The sequence below is a fragment of the Homalodisca vitripennis genome, chromosome X (assembly GCF_021130785.1).
Source record: "Homalodisca vitripennis isolate AUS2020 chromosome X, UT_GWSS_2.1, whole genome shotgun sequence".
Lineage (NCBI taxonomy): Eukaryota > Metazoa > Arthropoda > Insecta > Hemiptera > Cicadellidae > Homalodisca > Homalodisca vitripennis.
In genome coordinates this window covers 14520961-14542916 of record NC_060215.1, presented here as the reverse complement: position 1 = coordinate 14542916, position 21956 = coordinate 14520961, and the positions used below count along the sequence as shown (strand labels likewise).

Genomic DNA, 21956 nt, shown 5'->3' with positions numbered 1-21956 from the left:
TTCTGATTACATATAATAAATTGACAAAGTGCTATCTGTTATACCTAAAATGTTAGTTAGAATGTTGTCTTCCCCAAATGACTCAAAATACTTGAAAACAGCTGAATCTACAAGTGAGAGCCCGTGGATGGTATTACTTCACTAAGAGAACAATGATATATTGTGGTGATATCCAGATTAATAATGTTTGTGTCGAAACATTAGAGGTGATAATGTTAACTTTTATATTTGCATTCCTTTGTCAAAGAACTCCTATAAACACCTCTCTTTTTTATAGGTAGAAAAAGGTAGAAAAAATGAGCAAGGAGGAGAAGTGAAAGTGTTATAGTAAGGGTGGTACACAGAAGAGATATTGAAATAAGGAAGTGAGATGACCTCTGTATATTCTAGTGTCGGAAATACAAGCGGTAAGCCAAAAGTTGCCAGTAAAGTAGAAAGATGTGGGATCTCATTTGGAAAGAAAGCAGATAAAATCCTGTGGAAGGAGCATGTCACAAGTAAGTAGAAGTAATAACATACTCAGCTCGGGTATCCCCGTGGTCGCCATCCACGTACTCATAATATGATATGAGCCCCTGGGGGTAAATCATGCCCGGATCTTTGGGGTTTATTAGTGGGTGCGAGTCCCACACACGAGCAAATTTCACTGACGGTACATTAGAATTTTCCCTATCCATAAGAAAAATTTCTTCTTGTCAGGCATAATCACTGATCAAGTCAACTACGAAACATTTAGGAGGAGACGCAGTATTCACACCTCTACAAACAGTTTTATTTATTTAGACGCAAACGTTTCTAAACCTGCATGTTAGCACAATATACCTATTTTTATTTAATTAAAAAGTGTTATTAAATAATTATAAAGATGACACCTAATTTTGAATACAATTTTATTAAATATATATATACGTCATTTAATATAAATACTCGTATTAGAATATATGATTGAATTTTTGAAAATAACCCAAAACTGTCACCTGATTAAAAATGTTCTACTGCTGAATAATGTCACTATTCCAATTATTAAATACATTTTTTAATAACTATTTCTTGTATAGTTAATATCAGACAACTGTTTACTATGTATACGTTGATATTTGCATTCATTTGTTTGTCAAGGATCAAGTTAGAGTGCTACTTAAAATTTAAATATTATATTTTACAACTTTTATTATGGTTGTTAACGACTCTCTGTACTACTACTAAAATATTTTTTTGGTGACCAAAGACAATACCTTTGTTTAATATAATATACCTGTCAACAGTTAATCAGCTGTCAAATATACTATATCAAACAAAGAATTAAAGTCTTTGGTTCCAAAAAAGTATTCATAATAGTACAAGTTAAATTGTGACACTGACTATACAAGAATTAGTTATTAAAAATCTGTATTAAATAATTTCAAAGATGACAACTAATTAGAATTTAATTTTGAATTGAATATAAATATGTAAATGAAAAGGAATATATATTTGAATATAATTTTGAAATTTTGAATATAACGTAAAACCTGTCATCAAAATAAAAGTTTTCTATTCCCAATCAGTGTCACCATTCAAATTATTAAATACATTTTTTAATAACTATTTCTTGTATAGTTAATATCAGACAACTGTTTACTATGTATACGTTGATATTTGCATTCATTTGTTTGTCAAGGATCAAGTTAGAGTGCTACTTAAAATTTAAATATTATATTTTACAACTTTTATTATGGTTGTTAACGACTCTCTGTACTACTACTAAAATATTTTTTGGTGACCAAAGACAATACCTTTGTTTAATATAATATACCTGTCAACAGTTAATCAGCTGTCAAATATACTATATCAAACAAAGAATTAAAGTCTTTGGTTCCAAAAAAGTATTCATAATAGTACAAGTTAAATTGTGACACTGACTATACAAGAATTAGTTATTAAAAATCTGTATTAAATAATTTCAAAGGTGACAACTAATTAGAATTTAATTTTGAATTGAATAAATATGTAAATGAAAAGGAATATATATTTGAATATAATTTTGAAATTTTGAATATAACGTAAAACCTGTCATCAAAATAACAGTTTTCTATTCCTAATCAGTGTCACCATTCAAATTATTAAATACATTTTTTAATAACTATTTCTTGTATAGTTAATATCGGACAATTGTTTACTATGTATACGTTAATTTTTTATAGGAAAAAGAAGGTAGAAAAAATGAGAAAGGAGGAGAAGTGAAAGTGTTATAGTAAGGGTGGTACACAGAAGAGATATTGAAATAAGGAAGTGAGATGACCTCTGTATATTCTAGTGTCGGAAATACAAGCGGTAAGCCAAAAGTTGCCAGTAAAGTAGAAAGATGTGGGATCTCATTTGGAAAGAAAGCAGATAAAATCCTGTGGAAGGAGCATGTCACAAGTAAGTAGAAGTAATAACATACTCAGCTCGGGTATCCCCGTGGTCGCCATCCACGTACTCATAATATGATATGAGCCCCTGGGGGTAAATCATGCCCGGATCTTTGGGGTTTATTAGTGGGTGCGAGTCCCACACACGAGCAAATTTCACTGACGGTACATTAGAATTTTCCCTATCCATAAGAAAAATTTCTTCTTGTCAGGCATAATCACTGATCAAGTCAACTACGAAACATTTAGGAGGAGACGCAGTATTCACACCTCTACAAACAGTTTTATTTATTTAGACGCAAACGTTTCTAAACCTGCATGTCAGCACAATATACCTATTTTTATTTAATTAAAAAGTGTTATTAAATAATTATAAAGATGACACCTAATTTTGAATACAATTTTATTAAATATATATACGTCATTTAATATAAATACTTGTATTAGAATATATGATTGAATTTTTGAAAATAACCCAAAACTGTCACCTGATTAAAAATGTTCTACTGCTGAATAATGTCACTATTCCAATTATTAAATACATTTTTTAATAACTATTTCTTGTATAGTTAATATCAGACAACTGTTTACTATGTATACGTTGATATTTGCATTCATTTGTTTGTCAAGGATCAAGTTAGAGTGCTACTTAAAATTTAAATATTATATTTTACAACTTTTATTATGGTTGTTAACGACTCTCTGTACTACTACTAAAATATTTTTTGGTGACCAAAGACAATACCTTTGTTTAATATAATATACCTGTCAACAGTTAATCAGCTGTCAAATATACTATATCAAACAAAGAATTAAAGTCTTTGGTTCCAAAAAAGTATTCATAATAGTACAAGTTAAATTGTGACACTGACTATACAAGAATTAGTTATTAAAAATCTGTATTAAATAATTTCAAAGGTGACAACTAATTAGAATTTAATTTTGAATTGAATAAATATGTAAATGAAAAGGAATATATATTTGAATATAATTTTGAAATTTTGAATATAACGTAAAACCTGTCATCAAAATAACAGTTTTCTATTCCTAATCAGTGTCACCATTCAAATTATTAAATACATTTTTTAATAACTATTTCTTGTATAGTTAATATCGGACAATTGTTTACTATGTATACGTTAATTTTTTATAGGAAAAAGAAGGTAGAAAAAATGAGAAAGGAGGAGAAGTGAAAGTGTTATAGTAAGGGTGGTACACAGAAGAGATATTGAAATAAGGAAGTGAGATGACCTCTGTATATTCTAGTGTCGGAAATACAAGCGGTAAGCCAAAAGTTGCCAGTAAAGTAGAAAGATGTGGGATCTCATTTGGAAAGAAAGCAGATAAAATCCTGTGGAAGGAGCATGTCACAAGTAAGTAGAAGTAATAACATACTCAGCTCGGGTATCCCCGTGGTCGCCATCCACGTACTCATAATATGATATGAGCCCCTGGGGGTAAATCATGCCCGGATCTTTGGGGTTTATTAGTGGGTGCGAGTCCCACACACGAGCAAATTTCACTGACGGTACATTAGAATTTTCCCTATCCATAAGAAAAATTTCTTCTTGTCAGGCATAATCACTGATCAAGTCAACTACGAAACATTTAGGAGGAGACGCAGTATTCACACCTCTACAAACAGTTTTATTTATTTAGACGCAAACGTTTCTAAACCTGCATGTCAGCACAATATACCTATTTTTATTTAATTAAAAAGTGTTATTAAATAATTATAAAGATGACACCTAATTTTGAATACAATTTTATTAAATATATATACGTCATTTAATATAAATACTTGTATTAGAATATATGATTGAATTTTTGAAAATAACCCAAAACTGTCACCTGATTAAAAATGTTCTACTGCTGAATAATGTCACTATTCCAATTATTAAATACATTTTTTAATAACTATTTCTTGTATAGTTAATATCAGACAACTGTTTACTATGTATACGTTGATATTTGCATTCATTTGTTTGTCAAGGATCAAGTTAGAGTGCTACTTAAAATTTAAATATTATATTTTACAACTTTTATTATGGTTGTTAACGACTCTCTGTACTACTACTAAAATATTTTTTGGTGACCAAAGACAATACCTTTGTTTAATATAATATACCTGTCAACAGTTAATCAGCTGTCAAATATACTATATCAAACAAAGAATTAAAGTCTTTGGTTCCAAAAAAGTATTCATAATAGTACAAGTTAAATTGTGACACTGACTATACAAGAATTAGTTATTAAAAATCTGTATTAAATAATTTCAAAGGTGACAACTAATTAGAATTTAATTTTGAATTGAATAAATATGTAAATGAAAAGGAATATATATTTGAATATAATTTTGAAATTTTGAATATAACGTAAAACCTGTCATCAAAATAACAGTTTTCTATTCCTAATCAGTGTCACCATTCAAATTATTAAATACATTTTTTAATAACTATTTCTTGTATAGTTAATATCGGACAATTGTTTACTATGTATACGTTAATTTTTTATAGGAAAAAGAAGGTAGAAAAAATGAGAAAGGAGGAGAAGTGAAAGTGTTATAGTAAGGGTGGTACACAGAAGAGATATTGAAATAAGGAAGTGAGATGACCTCTGTATATTCTAGTGTCGGAAATACAAGCGGTAAGCCAAAAGTTGCCAGTAAAGTAGAAAGATGTGGGATCTCATTTGGAAAGAAAGCAGATAAAATCCTGTGGAAGGAGCATGTCACAAGTAAGTAGAAGTAATAACATACTCAGCTCGGGTATCCCCGTGGTCGCCATCCACGTACTCATAATATGATATGAGCCCCTGGGGGTAAATCATGCCCGGATCTTTGGGGTTTATTAGTGGGTGCGAGTCCCACACACGAGCAAATTTCACTGACGGTACATTAGAATTTTCCCTATCCATAAGAAAAATTTCTTCTTGTCAGGCATAATCACTGATCAAGTCAACTACGAAACATTTAGGAGGAGACGCAGTATTCACACCTCTACAAACAGTTTTATTTATTTAGACGCAAACGTTTCTAAACCTGCATGTCAGCACAATATACCTATTTTTATTTAATTAAAAAGTGTTATTAAATAATTATAAAGATGACACCTAATTTTGAATACAATTTTATTAAATATATATACGTCATTTAATATAAATACTTGTATTAGAATATATGATTGAATTTTTGAAAATAACCCAAAACTGTCACCTGATTAAAAATGTTCTACTGCTGAATAATGTCACTATTCCAATTATTAAATACATTTTTTAATAACTATTTCTTGTATAGTTAATATCAGACAACTGTTTACTATGTATACGTTGATATTTGCATTCATTTGTTTGTCAAGGATCAAGTTAGAGTGCTACTTAAAATTTAAATATTATATTTTACAACTTTTATTATGGTTGTTAACGACTCTCTGTACTACTACTAAAATATTTTTTGGTGACCAAAGACAATACCTTTGTTTAATATAATATACCTGTCAACAGTTAATCAGCTGTCAAATATACTATATCAAACAAAGAATTAAAGTCTTTGGTTCCAAAAAAGTATTCATAATAGTACAAGTTAAATTGTGACACTGACTATACAAGAATTAGTTATTAAAAATCTGTATTAAATAATTTCAAAGGTGACAACTAATTAGAATTTAATTTTGAATTGAATATAAATATGTAAATGAAAAGGAATATATATTTGAATATAATTTTGAAATTTTGAATATAACGTAAAACCTGTCATCAAAATAAAAGTTTTCTATTCCCAATCAGTGTCACCATTCAAATTATTAAATACATTTTTTAATAACTATTTCTTGTATAGTTAATATCGGACAATTGTTTACTATGTATACGTTAATTTTTTATAGGAAAAAGAAGGTAGAAAAAATGAGAAAGGAGGAGAAGTGAAAGTGTTATAGTAAGGGTGGTACACAGAAGAGATATTGAAATAAGGAAGTGAGATGACCTCTGTTTATTCTAGTGTCGGAAATACAAGCGGTAAGCCAAAAGTTGCCAGTAAAGTAGAAAGATGTGGGATCTCATTTGGAAAGAAAGCAGATAAAATCCTGTGGAAGGAGCATGTCACAAGTAAGTAGAAGTAATAACATACTCAGCTCGGGTATCCCCGTGGTCGCCATCCACGTACTCATAATATGATATGAGCCCCTGGGGGTAAATCATGCCCGGATCTTTGGGGTTTATTAGTGGGTGCGAGTCCCACACACGAGCAAATTTCACTGACGGTACATTAGAATTTTCCCTATCCATAAGAAAAATTTCTTCTTGTCAGGCATAATCACTGATCAAGTCAACTACGAAACATTTAGGAGGAGACGCAGTATTCACACCTCTACAAACAGTTTTATTTATTTAGACACAAACGTTTCTAAACCTGCATGTCAGCACAATATACCTATTTTTATTTAATTAAAAAGTGTTATTAAATAATTATAAAGATGACACCTAATTTTGAATACAATTTTATTAAATATATATACGTCATTTAATATAAATACTCGTATTAGAATATATGATTGAATTTTTGAAAATAACCCAAAACTGTCACCTGATTAAAAATGTTCTACTGCTGAATAATGTCACTATTCCAATTATTAAATACATTTTTTAAATAACTATTTCTTGTATAGTTAATATCAGCCAACTGTTTACTATGTATACGTTGATATTTGCATTCATTTGTTTGTCAAGGATCAAGTTAGAGTGCTACTTAAAATTTAAATATTATATTTTACAACTTTTATTATGGTTGTTAACGCCTCTCTGTACTACTACTAAAATATTTTTTTGGTGACCAAAGACAATACCTTTGTTTAATATAATATACCTGTCAACAGTTAATCAGCTGTCAAATATACTATATCAAACAAAGAATTAAAGTCTTTGGTTCCAAAAAAGTATTCATAATAGTACAAGTTAAATTGTGACACTGACTATACAAGAATTAGTTATTAAAAATCTGTATTAAATAATTTCAAAGGTGACAACTAATTAGAATTTAATTTTGAATTGAATAAATATGTAAATGAAAAGGAATATATATTTGAATATAATTTTGAAATTTTGAATATAACGTAAAACCTGTCATCAAAATAACAGTTTTCTATTCCTAATCAGTGTCACCATTCAAATTATTAAATACATTTTTTAATAACTATTTCTTGTATAGTTAATATCGGACAATTGTTTACTATGTATACGTTAATTTTTTATAGGAAAAAGAAGGTAGAAAAAATGAGAAAGGAGGAGAAGTGAAAGTGTTATAGTAAGGGTGGTACACAGAAGAGATATTGAAATAAGGAAGTGAGATGACCTCTGTATATTCTAGTGTCGGAAATACAAGCGGTAAGCCAAAAGTTGCCAGTAAAGTAGAAAGATGTGGGATCTCATTTGGAAAGAAAGCAGATAAAATCCTGTGGAAGGAGCATGTCACAAGTAAGTAGAAGTAATAACATACTCAGCTCGGGTATCCCCGTGGTCGCCATCCACGTACTCATAATATGATATGAGCCCCTGGGGGTAAATCATGCCCGGATCTTTGGGGTTTATTAGTGGGTGCGAGTCCCACACACGAGCAAATTTCACTGACGGTACATTAGAATTTTCCCTATCCATAAGAAAAATTTCTTCTTGTCAGGCATAATCACTGATCAAGTCAACTACGAAACATTTAGGAGGAGACGCAGTATTCACACCTCTACAAACAGTTTTATTTATTTAGACGCAAACGTTTCTAAACCTGCATGTCAGCACAATATACCTATTTTTATTTAATTAAAAAGTGTTATTAAATAATTATAAAGATGACACCTAATTTTGAATACAATTTTATTAAATATATATACGTCATTTAATATAAATACTCGTATTAGAATATATGATTGAATTTTTGAAAATAACCCAAAACTGTCACCTGATTAAAAATGTTCTACTGCTGAATAATGTCACTATTCCAATTATTAAATACATTTTTTAATAACTATTTCTTGTATAGTTAATATCAGACAACTGTTTACTATGTATACGTTGATATTTGCATTCATTTGTTTGTCAAGGATCAAGTTAGAGTGCTACTTAAAATTTAAATATTATATTTTACAACTTTTATTATGGTTGTTAACGACTCTCTGTACTACTACTAAAATATTTTTTGGTGACCAAAGACAATACCTTTGTTTAATATAATATACCTGTCAACAGTTAATCAGCTGTCAAATATACTATATCAAACAAAGAATTAAAGTCTTTGGTTCCAAAAAAGTATTCATAATAGTACAAGTTAAATTGTGACACTGACTATACAAGAATTAGTTATTAAAAATCTGTATTAAATAATTTCAAAGGTGACAACTAATTAGAATTTAATTTTGAATTGAATATAAATATGTAAATGAAAAGGAATATATATTTGAATATAATTTTGAAATTTTGAATATAACGTAAAACCTGTCATCAAAATAAAAGTTTTCTATTCCTAATCAGTGTCACCATTCAAATTATTAAATACATTTTTTAATAACTATTTCTTGTATAGTTAATATCAGACAACTGTTTACTATGTATACGTTGATATTTGCATTCATTTGTTTGTCAAGGATCAAGTTAGAGTGCTACTTAAAATTTAAATATTATATTTTACAACTTTTATTATGGTTGTTAACGACTCTCTGTACTACTACTAAAATATTTTTTGGTGACCAAAGACAATACCTTTGTTTAATATAATATACCTGTCAACAGTTAATCAGCTGTCAAATATACTATATCAAACAAAGAATTAAAGTCTTTGGTTCCAAAAAAGTATTCATAATAGTACAAGTTAAATTGTGACACTGACTATACAAGAATTAGTTATTAAAAATCTGTATTAAATAATTTCAAAGGTGACAACTAATTAGAATTTAATTTTGAATTGAATAAATATGTAAATGAAAAGGAATATATATTTGAATATAATTTTGAAATTTTGAATATAACGTAAAACCTGTCATCAAAATAACAGTTTTCTATTCCTAATCAGTGTCACCATTCAAATTATTAAATACATTTTTTAATAACTATTTCTTGTATAGTTAATATCGGACAATTGTTTACTATGTATACGTTAATTTTTTATAGGAAAAAGAAGGTAGAAAAAATGAGAAAGGAGGAGAAGTGAAAGTGTTATAGTAAGGGTGGTACACAGAAGAGATATTGAAATAAGGAAGTGAGATGACCTCTGTTTATTCTAGTGTCGGAAATACAAGCGGTAAGCCAAAAGTTGCCAGTAAAGTAGAAAGATGTGGGATCTCATTTGGAAAGAAAGCAGATAAAATCCTGTGGAAGGAGCATGTCACAAGTAAGTAGAAGTAATAACATACTCAGCTCGGGTATCCCCGTGGTCGCCATCCACGTACTCATAATATGATATGAGCCCCTGGGGGTAAATCATGCCCGGATCTTTGGGGTTTATTAGTGGGTGCGAGTCCCACACACGAGCAAATTTCACTGACGGTACATTAGAATTTTCCCTATCCATAAGAAAAATTTCTTCTTGTCAGGCATAATCACTGATCAAGTCAACTACGAAACATTTAGGAGGAGACGCAGTATTCACACCTCTACAAACAGTTTTATTTATTTAGACGCAAACGTTTCTAAACCTGCATGTCAGCACAATATACCTATTTTTATTTAATTAAAAAGTGTTATTAAATAATTATAAAGATGACACCTAATTTTGAATACAATTTTATTAAATATATATACGTCATTTAATATAAATACTCGTATTAGAATATATGATTGAATTTTTGAAAATAACCCAAAACTGTCACCTGATTAAAAATGTTCTACTGCTGAATAATGTCACTATTCCAATTATTAAATACATTTTTTAATAACTATTTCTTGTATAGTTAATATCAGACAACTGTTTACTATGTATACGTTGATATTTGCATTCATTTGTTTGTCAAGGATCAAGTTAGAGTGCTACTTAAAATTTAAATATTATATTTTACAACTTTTATTATGGTTGTTAACGACTCTCTGTACTACTACTAAAATATTTTTTGGTGACCAAAGACAATACCTTTGTTTAATATAATATACCTGTCAACAGTTAATCAGCTGTCAAATATACTATATCAAACAAAGAATTAAAGTCTTTGGTTCCAAAAAAGTATTCATAATAGTACAAGTTAAATTGTGACACTGACTATACAAGAATTAGTTATTAAAAATCTGTATTAAATAATTTCAAAGGTGACAACTAATTAGAATTTAATTTTGAATTGAATAAATATGTAAATGAAAAGGAATATATATTTGAATATAATTTTGAAATTTTGAATATAACGTAAAACCTGTCATCAAAATAACAGTTTTCTATTCCTAATCAGTGTCACCATTCAAATTATTAAATACATTTTTTAATAACTATTTCTTGTATAGTTAATATCGGACAATTGTTTACTATGTATACGTTAATTTTTTATAGGAAAAAGAAGGTAGAAAAAATGAGAAAGGAGGAGAAGTGAAAGTGTTATAGTAAGGGTGGTACACAGAAGAGATATTGAAATAAGGAAGTGAGATGACCTCTGTATATTCTAGTGTCGGAAATACAAGCGGTAAGCCAAAAGTTGCCAGTAAAGTAGAAAGATGTGGGATCTCATTTGGAAAGAAAGCAGATAAAATCCTGTGGAAGGAGCATGTCACAAGTAAGTAGAAGTAATAACATACTCAGCTCGGGTATCCCCGTGGTCGCCATCCACGTACTCATAATATGATATGAGCCCCTGGGGGTAAATCATGCCCGGATCTTTGGGGTTTATTAGTGGGTGCGAGTCCCACACACGAGCAAATTTCACTGACGGTACATTAGAATTTTCCCTATCCATAAGAAAAATTTCTTCTTGTCAGGCATAATCACTGATCAAGTCAACTACGAAACATTTAGGAGGAGACGCAGTATTCACACCTCTACAAACAGTTTTATTTATTTAGACGCAAACGTTTCTAAACCTGCATGTCAGCACAATATACCTATTTTTATTTAATTAAAAAGTGTTATTAAATAATTATAAAGATGACACCTAATTTTGAATACAATTTTATTAAATATATATACGTCATTTAATATAAATACTTGTATTAGAATATATGATTGAATTTTTGAAAATAACCCAAAACTGTCACCTGATTAAAAATGTTCTACTGCTGAATAATGTCACTATTCCAATTATTAAATACATTTTTTAATAACTATTTCTTGTATAGTTAATATCAGCCAACTGTTTACTATGTATACGTTGATATTTGCATTCATTTGTTTGTCAAGGATCAAGTTAGAGTGCTACTTAAAATTTAAATATTATATTTTACAACTTTTATTATGGTTGTTAACGCCTCTCTGTACTACTACTAAAATATTTTTTGGTGACCAAAGACAATACCTTTGTTTAATATAATATACCTGTCAACAGTTAATCAGCTGTCAAATATACTATATCAAACAAAGAATTAAAGTCTTTGGTTCCAAAAAAGTATTCATAATAGTACAAGTTAAATTGTGACACTGACTATACAAGAATTAGTTATTAAAAATCTGTATTAAATAATTTCAAAGGTGACAACTAATTAGAATTTAATTTTGAATTGAATAAATATGTAAATGAAAAGGAATATATATTTGAATATAATTTTGAAATTTTGAATATAACGTAAAACCTGTCATCAAAATAACAGTTTTCTATTCCTAATCAGTGTCACCATTCAAATTATTAAATACATTTTTTAATAACTATTTCTTGTATAGTTAATATCGGACAATTGTTTACTATGTATACGTTAATTTTTTATAGGAAAAAGAAGGTAGAAAAAATGAGAAAGGAGGAGAAGTGAAAGTGTTATAGTAAGGGTGGTACACAGAAGAGATATTGAAATAAGGAAGTGAGATGACCTCTGTATATTCTAGTGTCGGAAATACAAGCGGTAAGCCAAAAGTTGCCAGTAAAGTAGAAAGATGTGGGATCTCATTTGGAAAGAAAGCAGATAAAATCCTGTGGAAGGAGCATGTCACAAGTAAGTAGAAGTAATAACATACTCAGCTCGGGTATCCCCGTGGTCGCCATCCACGTACTCATAATATGATATGAGCCCCTGGGGGTAAATCATGCCCGGATCTTTGGGGTTTATTAGTGGGTGCGAGTCCCACACACGAGCAAATTTCACTGACGGTACATTAGAATTTTCCCTATCCATAAGAAAAATTTCTTCTTGTCAGGCATAATCACTGATCAAGTCAACTACGAAACATTTAGGAGGAGACGCAGTATTCACACCTCTACAAACAGTTTTATTTATTTAGACGCAAACGTTTCTAAACCTGCATGTCAGCACAATATACCTATTTTTATTTAATTAAAAAGTGTTATTAAATAATTATAAAGATGACACCTAATTTTGAATACAATTTTATTAAATATATATACGTCATTTAATATAAATACTTGTATTAGAATATATGATTGAATTTTTGAAAATAACCCAAAACTGTCACCTGATTAAAAATGTTCTACTGCTGAATAATGTCACTATTCCAATTATTAAATACATTTTTTAATAACTATTTCTTGTATAGTTAATATCAGCCAACTGTTTACTATGTATACGTTGATATTTGCATTCATTTGTTTGTCAAGGATCAAGTTAGAGTGCTACTTAAAATTTAAATATTATATTTTACAACTTTTATTATGGTTGTTAACGCCTCTCTGTACTACTACTAAAATATTTTTTGGTGACCAAAGACAATACCTTTGTTTAATATAATATACCTGTCAACAGTTAATCAGCTGTCAAATATACTATATCAAACAAAGAATTAAAGTCTTTGGTTCCAAAAAAGTATTCATAATAGTACAAGTTAAATTGTGACACTGACTATACAAGAATTAGTTATTAAAAATCTGTATTAAATAATTTCAAAGGTGACAACTAATTAGAATTTAATTTTGAATTGAATAAATATGTAAATGAAAAGGAATATATATTTGAATATAATTTTGAAATTTTGAATATAACGTAAAACCTGTCATCAAAATAACAGTTTTCTATTCCTAATCAGTGTCACCATTCAAATTATTAAATACATTTTTTAATAACTATTTCTTGTATAGTTAATATCAGACAATTGTTTACTATGTATACGTTAATTTTTTATAGGAAAAAGAAGGTAGAAAAAATGAGCAAGGAGGAGAAGTGAAAGTGTTATAGTAAGGGTGGTACACAGAAGAGATATTGAAATAAGGAAGTGAGATGACCTCTGTATATTCTAGTGTCGGAAATACAAGCGGTAAGCCAAAAGTTGCCAGTAAAGTAGAAAGATGTGGGATCTCATTTGGAAAGAAAGCAGATAAAATCCTGTGGAAGGAGCATGTCACAAGTAAGTAGAAGTAATAACATACTCAGCTCGGGTATCCCCGTGGTCGCCATCCACGTACTCATAATATGATATGAGCCCCTGGGGGTAAATCATGCCCGGATCTTTGGGGTTTATTAGTGGGTGCGAGTCCCACACACGAGCAAATTTCACTGACGGTACATTAGAATTTTCCCTATCGATAAAAAAAATTACTTCTTGTCAGGCATAATCACTGATCAAGTCAACTACGAAACATTTAGGAGGAGACGCAGTTTTCACACCTCTACAAACAGTGTTTATTTATTTAGACACAAACTTTTCCAAACTTGCATATCAGCACAATATAACTTTGTTCTGCTAGCGAAGTAATAACACCCATCATGTATTAGGCTGTTTTCAAATGTTTCGAGATGACTACATACTAATTAGCATTACGTTTACCATACACATGTATCTACAAAAACTATTGATAACAATATACCATCTTATACACACATAATACAATAAAAGCCCTTACTTCATGTTGACCCTGTTTGTTTGTAGGCTTACTTGATATTACTGAATAGGTTGTTTTCTTCTCCTCCGAAAAGCTGATTGAAGACAGGCTGGAACAGCAGAGAAGGGTCGGGGCGCTGAGGCAGTGGTGGTGCAGTCGGGGGGAACGTGATCCTATTATCAAAGGCAGGCTGGAGCAGCAGAGAAGGGTCGGGGCGCCGAGGCAGTGGTGGTGCAATCGGGGGGGATGTGCTCTCATTATCAAATGTAGACTGGAACTGCAGAGAAAGGTCTTGGGGCTCAAGCAGTGGTGGTACAGTTGGGGGAACATGCTCAAATCACCAATCGGGTAAGTCGACAAGTCACTCTCTTCAGATTTCTGGAGACAAAGGCAATGAAAACACATTTACTTACATAACGCTTCCATGTAACAGGCAAAACTGTATGAACATAAAGAATGAACAAACTTTAAACTACTCCTTTTTATAGGGGCAACTGTCTTTAATGAAGAGGTTTTAGGGATTTAAAATCTACTATATATTATGTGACGTTACTCATCTCAATTAATTATTGTATTTTACATTGACGGCCTTTATTTATGAGAGTAAAATATGTCTCAGATGGGCTTAATAATGTTGAAGTGTTTTCACTTGTAAAACACAATAAGCCATAATCTTACCATCATTTATTATCAGCTTTACCTTCTTTAAAAAATTAACAATGAAAGTAAATGATGTCTTGTTTTACCAGGCGAATTTAGGGATAAGGAGCCCTCTCTAACACTTAACCTGGGGACCAACGTCTTAAAGGTGATCTCCGAACCATCAGCAACGGCAGGTAGGTGGACTGCTTGCTAAGATCAATCAGCGGTCACCCATCCAAGCACCAGCCACGCTCGCGTTACTTGATTCAGTTATCATGCGATAACAGCTGTACCTGCTACACCGTGCCATTGCCAATCAACGCCTTCTTAAGAATATCCACCATTATAAGAATATCCTATCCGCCAAATATCAGGTAAAAATATTGTTGGTGGTCCTCACTTATAACAGATTTTAAAACATTTCTTTATCATAAGTTCATTTTTAATGCATTTATGTGTAAAGGCTATAAATAAAATAATTAAGCTGACCAGTATCCGACATTCGTGTACTCTAAATGTCTGATGAGACGTCTCGTTATGGAGTTTAAAATGATATGCAGCTTGAGTTACGCTCATGTCTTAAATATAAGGTTGTACCCCTATTACTCGTGAGACATGTTGGTGAGGTGAAGTTTCCGACAGTACACGAATTAGTGTATTATGTAATAACTTAAACTAATTATGAAGCCCTACTGCAATATTATTAGCATACTGTATAAATAGGTATAGACTATCTGTATAGTTGCATTACAAACCGTCAATAAAGAGATGTATGATTGAAGTAGAAATTTGTGGATAATGATCACAAGATCATTATTCGTGACAAGTTCATCAGATTTATATTTTAACAGTTCTGACAGTATAAATCATAAATATTATAAAGTACACCTAATATTTTGTTCATCAATTTAGCAAAAAATTGCAGACAGAATTTAAAATTAATTGGAGATTCATGATGAATGTTAACAAACTAATAAACAGCAGAATTTTTCAAATTTAAATAATGTATGGGGAAAACATAATAATGTGTAAAGAATAAAGTTTCGACTCGTGTTACAACTAACTGAATCATTTAAAAAGAAAAATTGTTCAAACAAAAAATATGCATTATTTTTTAATATATATTTCTGGTTAGTATATTTTTAATAATAAATTTTTCTCTGTACACATAGCATCAAAACATTACTAACACAATTCTTTAATATTTATGTGTTACAAACTCAACTCGTTCAACACTGCTCGTGCATACAGACAAACATAAATCAAATTTTGTTCATCAGCAACTGGCAGTATAGATGCCTAGTGAATACAATCGATCATAACATCTTCTTAGATTACTTTTTCCACAATAAGAACAGCTATTTCAATATTCATTAATGACGAGTATTATGTTAATACTATTATAGTTAATTATTATAGTTTTTAAATTTAGAGTTTAATCTTTTTATTCCAAGTAATTCATAAAAATTTGATACATTTATTGAAATTTACAAAACTTAATATTTTTTTTAATTTAAACAATTTTCAAGCTTTATAAAATGCAATATAACTTGTTAAACTTTGCAACAATTTTGTTTTATTTAGTTGATTATTCAGTTGGTTAATACATTTTACTTTCTTAACTTTTGTAAAATGTTTCTTTTACTTTAAATTTCACCATTTTCTCTGCCTCTTTAGAAAACCTTATATGTGCTAATTAATATCTGATTCTATGGCTGCTCAGCTAATGGAAGACTATAAAAAGTGACCTTGTAAAAGTTTCCTGTAACTTCAAAAAGTCTAGTAATTTCATTTCGCTACCTACTTTAACATAAATATTACACAATAGCTATGTGGTAGTTGTAACTATGTAAACGTATAACCCTTCTCCTTCACGATGATTTCAGTGTATACATTTGATTTTTAATTAATTTAGTAGTATTTGAAAGGGGGTATACATATTTAGAATTGTGACTTTGTTCCAGTGTTATCGGTTTTGTTGTGATTACTTCAAGATCTAATCCTCAAAAGTTCAGCTACAATTTAGGCCAGTACAAAAAATAGAAAAACCAGATATAAAATATAAGATAAAAAGGTATTGATACCTTCTCGAAACACACTTTACAAATAAATACATCTTTGTTTTAGAAATAGCTGTTTATATCGTAAGAAAAACTTGCACAGATTATGTGTTTTGAGAAGATATATTTCTACATTATTCTCTAACATACTATCTTAATATAGGATAATGGAAGATAACTGTTTACTGATTTAGTATGAGTTTACTCTGCAGTAGATTTTAGTTACCCAACTGCCAGAATGACTTTTAAGAATATTAAAATATACTTAAAAAATAATTTTACTGTTGGAAAATATTAATACATGCTAGAATTTGTTGGAATTCAAGTAGTGGAAAAGCTCACCTTTTTATTTCTCTTAATCTTGAGATTAACAGCTATCGCTTGAGAACCGTGTGGCTTCATCTCTAGACCATCAATTTTGAAGTTTGCGAACTTCTCCTTTGACTCCTGTACTTTGGCCTGGATTTGAATCACCTTTGTCTTGGAAATGAATGGCTTCATCTCTTCTTTATCGACACTGTAATCTTTGCTCTTCTTCATTAGGTTTTGTCCTTTGGGCTGGATTTCAATCTCTGTGAACGTGGTAGTGCGTGGCTTCATTTCCACATCATCAGAATTGCAGTCTTTGGACACCTCTTCCCGATTCTGTCCTTTTGGCAAAGTTTCAATCTTTCTGAATTCGGAGTTGTTTAGTGGCTTCATCTCTAAATTGTCATCGCCGTTCGGGTTATTTGGAACATCCACGGCCAACAGCCCACGTTTGTAGGTTTTGCGGACCCGCTTGATTTTTATGTACATTTGTACTACAACCCATACAGCTGCAACACATGTTCATACTAAGTAGACACAATTACATAACAGTCTCAGATACATTTTCCTAATATTAGATATAACTAAAATACATGTCTTCAATAATCAAAATTCCACTATAGCATATTGACCAAGGTTCCTGATAAACAAAACACTCCAATGTTTGCCTAAAGATAATTCCATCATCACTAAAAGTTGCATATACAATCAGTTTTATACTGAGGTATGCTAGTCAAAGAACATTATTTAGCCTCGGAGGTGTATTAGTTTTATTTTGAAATAAAGAAAAGTTTATTTCCAATGTATTACAATGAAAAATTAGTTTCTCATTAATTTTATAAACATATTTACATTTTGAATACAGGAAGTTAAGATATGCAATAAATAATTATAGATAAACATAGTTTTAAATATTGTAGATGGAGCTTATATTGGTACTGATACTTACATTAAAACATTAAACTAATATTTAACACTTTTATTATTTTGTGAGGCCTTTTGATATCAAAGATATCTTCTTCAGACACATCTCAAAAGATATCAAAAGGCCTCACAAAATAATAAAAGCGTTAAATATTGGTTTAATGTTTTAATGTAAGTAAGTTAGTTTTAATTACATTAAGCTTGTTTATAAATGATATATAAGAATAAATGGATACTTTGACACTATGCCATACAGCCTGTGCGCAGGCTAAAGTCACTATCATATCATTTATACAACTAAATTGTGTATAAGAAATCTAATTACAGATTATAGATAGTACCATATAGATTTCGTTGGAAAAAGGACCATTGCATTTTTTATAACTGATGAAAAACAGCTGATATCTTTCAACTGATAATATTTTCGTTGCTCCTGGCATGTTCAATCATAGTACATCAAAAGTGATCATGATCGCTTATGCACTAACGGATTTCACTGAAAACTACCGATGGAATAAAAATTACGAAATAGTTGGTAACTTGTAAACTTTTTAGAACTATACTGCATTTTTTTGTCATTTGACTTTAAAAAGTTTAAATAGGTGCTGTTTTATTAACATTAAAGCAAATCACACTAATATTTTTTAAAGATTGTTCTTATTTATTTGTACCTATATGCAACATTTGGTGTATATACCTTTACTATCTCCAGACTTTTTTATATAAACAATACAAAATGGTAGCTAGCGGCTAAAATACACATTTCTCGAACTATGTTTATAGGATTATTTTTAATGATGATTACTATGAGCCACCCTTTTGTGAACACCCTGTATATTTCCTGGTCTGTCTCAGCCAGGCATTTAGTATGAGACTACACTGGTCACTCACACTCGTTCTTGAAGACTACACAGGTCATACACACTCATTCTTATAGAAAGTACGGACACATTGACAGATTGACTCGAAGACAGACGGACAGCACGGATATGCGACATTCGCCGACATACGATTGCCTCCCTGGCACCCCAGAAGAGTCTGGACCAGAGTGGCATGTGTGGACATCTAGAGACTAATCTAGAGACCAGTGTCAGGAATTCTATTAGTGCGGAATTCGAGACGCGTTTTTATGCAGAGACAGTGTGACGTAATATTGTCTGCGCGGCTCCTGGATGTTACAAAGGAGTGGGTGTAGTCCGAAGATAGCAGTTCCCGGGTACTGGCTCAGCGGTCGTCAGATCCGCAGGCGGAAGCGGCACCCTTTCTTTTCCGCGAAACTCACAGCACAGAGTTTGGCCAACTCCCCTCGCGTGACATTATCTGACGCTCCAGAAATATACTGAACTGAATAACACAATGTTGTGTTTTACGATAAACATTAGTTTTGTCCAAGGGGTCTGGACCCCTACCCCCTCAATTTTTTTCAATTACTTTTTTAATAAACGATATTATCATTTAAATAATTCAGTATTACTGACATGTACTGCTGAAAGATCGTTCTAAACAAAGAAACGGGTCCAGAACTTTTTAAGGAACAAAATGGGGCCTTACTCTCTGTACATTACGGGAAATATCTGATGTCTGGACCCCCCCAAATATTTTTCCTGGCTACATCCTTGTTTTGTTGTATAAAAGAAACTAATTCAATCGTCCATGGGCACTGTAAACACAATATTGCCTATTTTTTATTTTGTATGGATTACGTCAAAGAAACGTTTTAGTGATTTGTTGGTGATGATGGTTGGAATGGCCTTGAGTGTTGTCCATAAGAACATTATCAAACCTTCAGGTTTACGCTTTTATTTTTAGTTGGAAAATGATGGTAAATGTCTCGTTTTAAAGATATAATCAATACAAATCCAAACCATTTTTAGTAGTGTTTTATGTTGTTACGGGTTATTCGGAAAACATATTTACAATAAATTAGCACACGCCAGGCTTTGGGTCAACGTGGGCGGCTTCGAGTTTGGCCCGTAGCGGACATCTTGGCCCCGCTACGGCCAAACGTCATTATTAATAACAATACGTTTTAAACATAAAAACTGAGAAAACATTGTATTTTCCTTATTTTAACATTCTTACATAATACTGTGTTTTCGACAATATCTGGTGCAATCAATGAAATGTTTACGTTTTCACTTGAAACTTTACGCTTATAAATGTACTTATTTATAATCTAATAACAGAATCTCCAGAATAAAGTGCAAAAATTAAATCCTAAAAAGATTTACTTTCAATTCTAAACCTTTATCGGTGCTCGATTAGATCCAAAGATATGTGATATTTGAGGTTATGTCACGTTAAAAGTATAACGTAGTACAACACCCCCGATAGAATAGTAGTAGGGATAGAGTTTCGTATTAAATTTAAACCCTCTTCGTTTGAAAGCTATCCTTCACACAGATGAAGACAGTAATCTGATTTCGTTATCGCCTTCTAGGAGGGACTCCCCGTAGATTTTACAACAATAAATGACTTGTTGCACATTCTTGTACATCTTCTACACACACGTTTACACAGTTCACGTCTGTAAAACCATGTAAATAAACAAAAACTGCATTATTCAATGACAAACATCTAATATTAATTTTCGAATTGTAGAAGGTTTGAGTGTTCTCTCCGTTGTAAGTGCATTATTGCAGACACATACAAATACTCGTGTCGCTCTGTATCACGCTCTTCGTCAACATAGCCTCCAATGTGTGATAGAGGTATTATTAGAGAACTAGAACATCGATAGCTTTGGCTCCTGTAAGTGAGCAGAGGGTATTTGTGTTGTTCAGTTACTGAATGCGAAAAATACTTGTGTCGACAATGGCATTAAACAACATTAACCAAGAGAGTGGATACCGTGCTCATTTAAATAATATCTAACTTGAAGCTCGAATTTTCAACGTATATTTTACACGTTAGAATTTTCCTTTGCTTACAAAGAATGAAATATAAATAAATAATAATAACAAAATATTATTAGAAAATAAATGTTAATCTCGAAACTTAATGCAAACAGTAAAATGTCTTTCCGACCTGATATCGTTCTAGCTTGAGGAGTTAAATAATTTAGGACCAAAATAAAGAACTGACATTTCATAAATGGGTAACTTTAATTTCTCTATTTTTAACCAATTTTAGTTCCTATTGCTGGATGTGTTCGGAAATTTTAAAAACTTGTTTGCAATTTAAAAATTCAATGCAATTATAAATTAGTTGAAAGTGTTAAGTTGGTCCATGGTGGCAAATATTCTCTGAAAATCTCTGGCGTTCACGCGGATCAAATATTCTGAAGAAAACAGATTTTGAGGAAACATGACTCAGATTAGACTCAAAAATCTGAGTCTAGTGGCCGACAACTTCAAAAGCCTTAATTAAATAGAAAAATAGAGTAAAATCGTGTTGCTATAACTCAACGGTAGTCACTGTTATTCAGACAAATTAATAAAAGGCGGAAATTGTTCCGAACCCAGATTGATATTAACATATTATATTATTGATTTTAAGGAAGTAGTACTATTCGGTCATGAACTTAAGTAATTTACTGTACTACAGTAATGCGCAGTAGATTTTACTTCTTGCAGAAATGTACCATTTTCTGAAATAATACAGTAATCGAAATTGGCCTCAATCTGTCAAGGTTAAAACTTAAATTCTTTAGGATTGGGATAGCTTTACTGATCTTAAAACATCACAATATTTTT

At 30.8% G+C, this 21956-nt stretch overlaps 1 long non-coding RNA gene across 6 annotated transcripts; it reads left to right on the top strand.

Annotated features, from left to right (window-relative positions):
- The first annotated feature begins 271 nt into the window (after positions 1-271).
- On the top strand, positions 272-13852 carry LOC124368716. Of its 6 annotated transcripts, none has more exons than XR_006922992.1 (10): positions 272-497; positions 2297-2403; positions 3547-3766; positions 4910-5129; positions 6275-6494; positions 7640-7859; positions 9543-9762; positions 10906-11125; positions 12269-12488; positions 13632-13852. It is a non-coding gene; the product is annotated as an uncharacterized LOC124368716 (long non-coding RNA). The 6 variants fall into 6 exon arrangements; XR_006922993.1 differs by having other exon boundaries at positions 2184-2403; positions 5023-5129; XR_006922995.1 differs by having other exon boundaries at positions 2184-2403; positions 7753-7859.
- The last annotated feature ends 8104 nt before the right edge of the window (positions 13853-21956 follow it).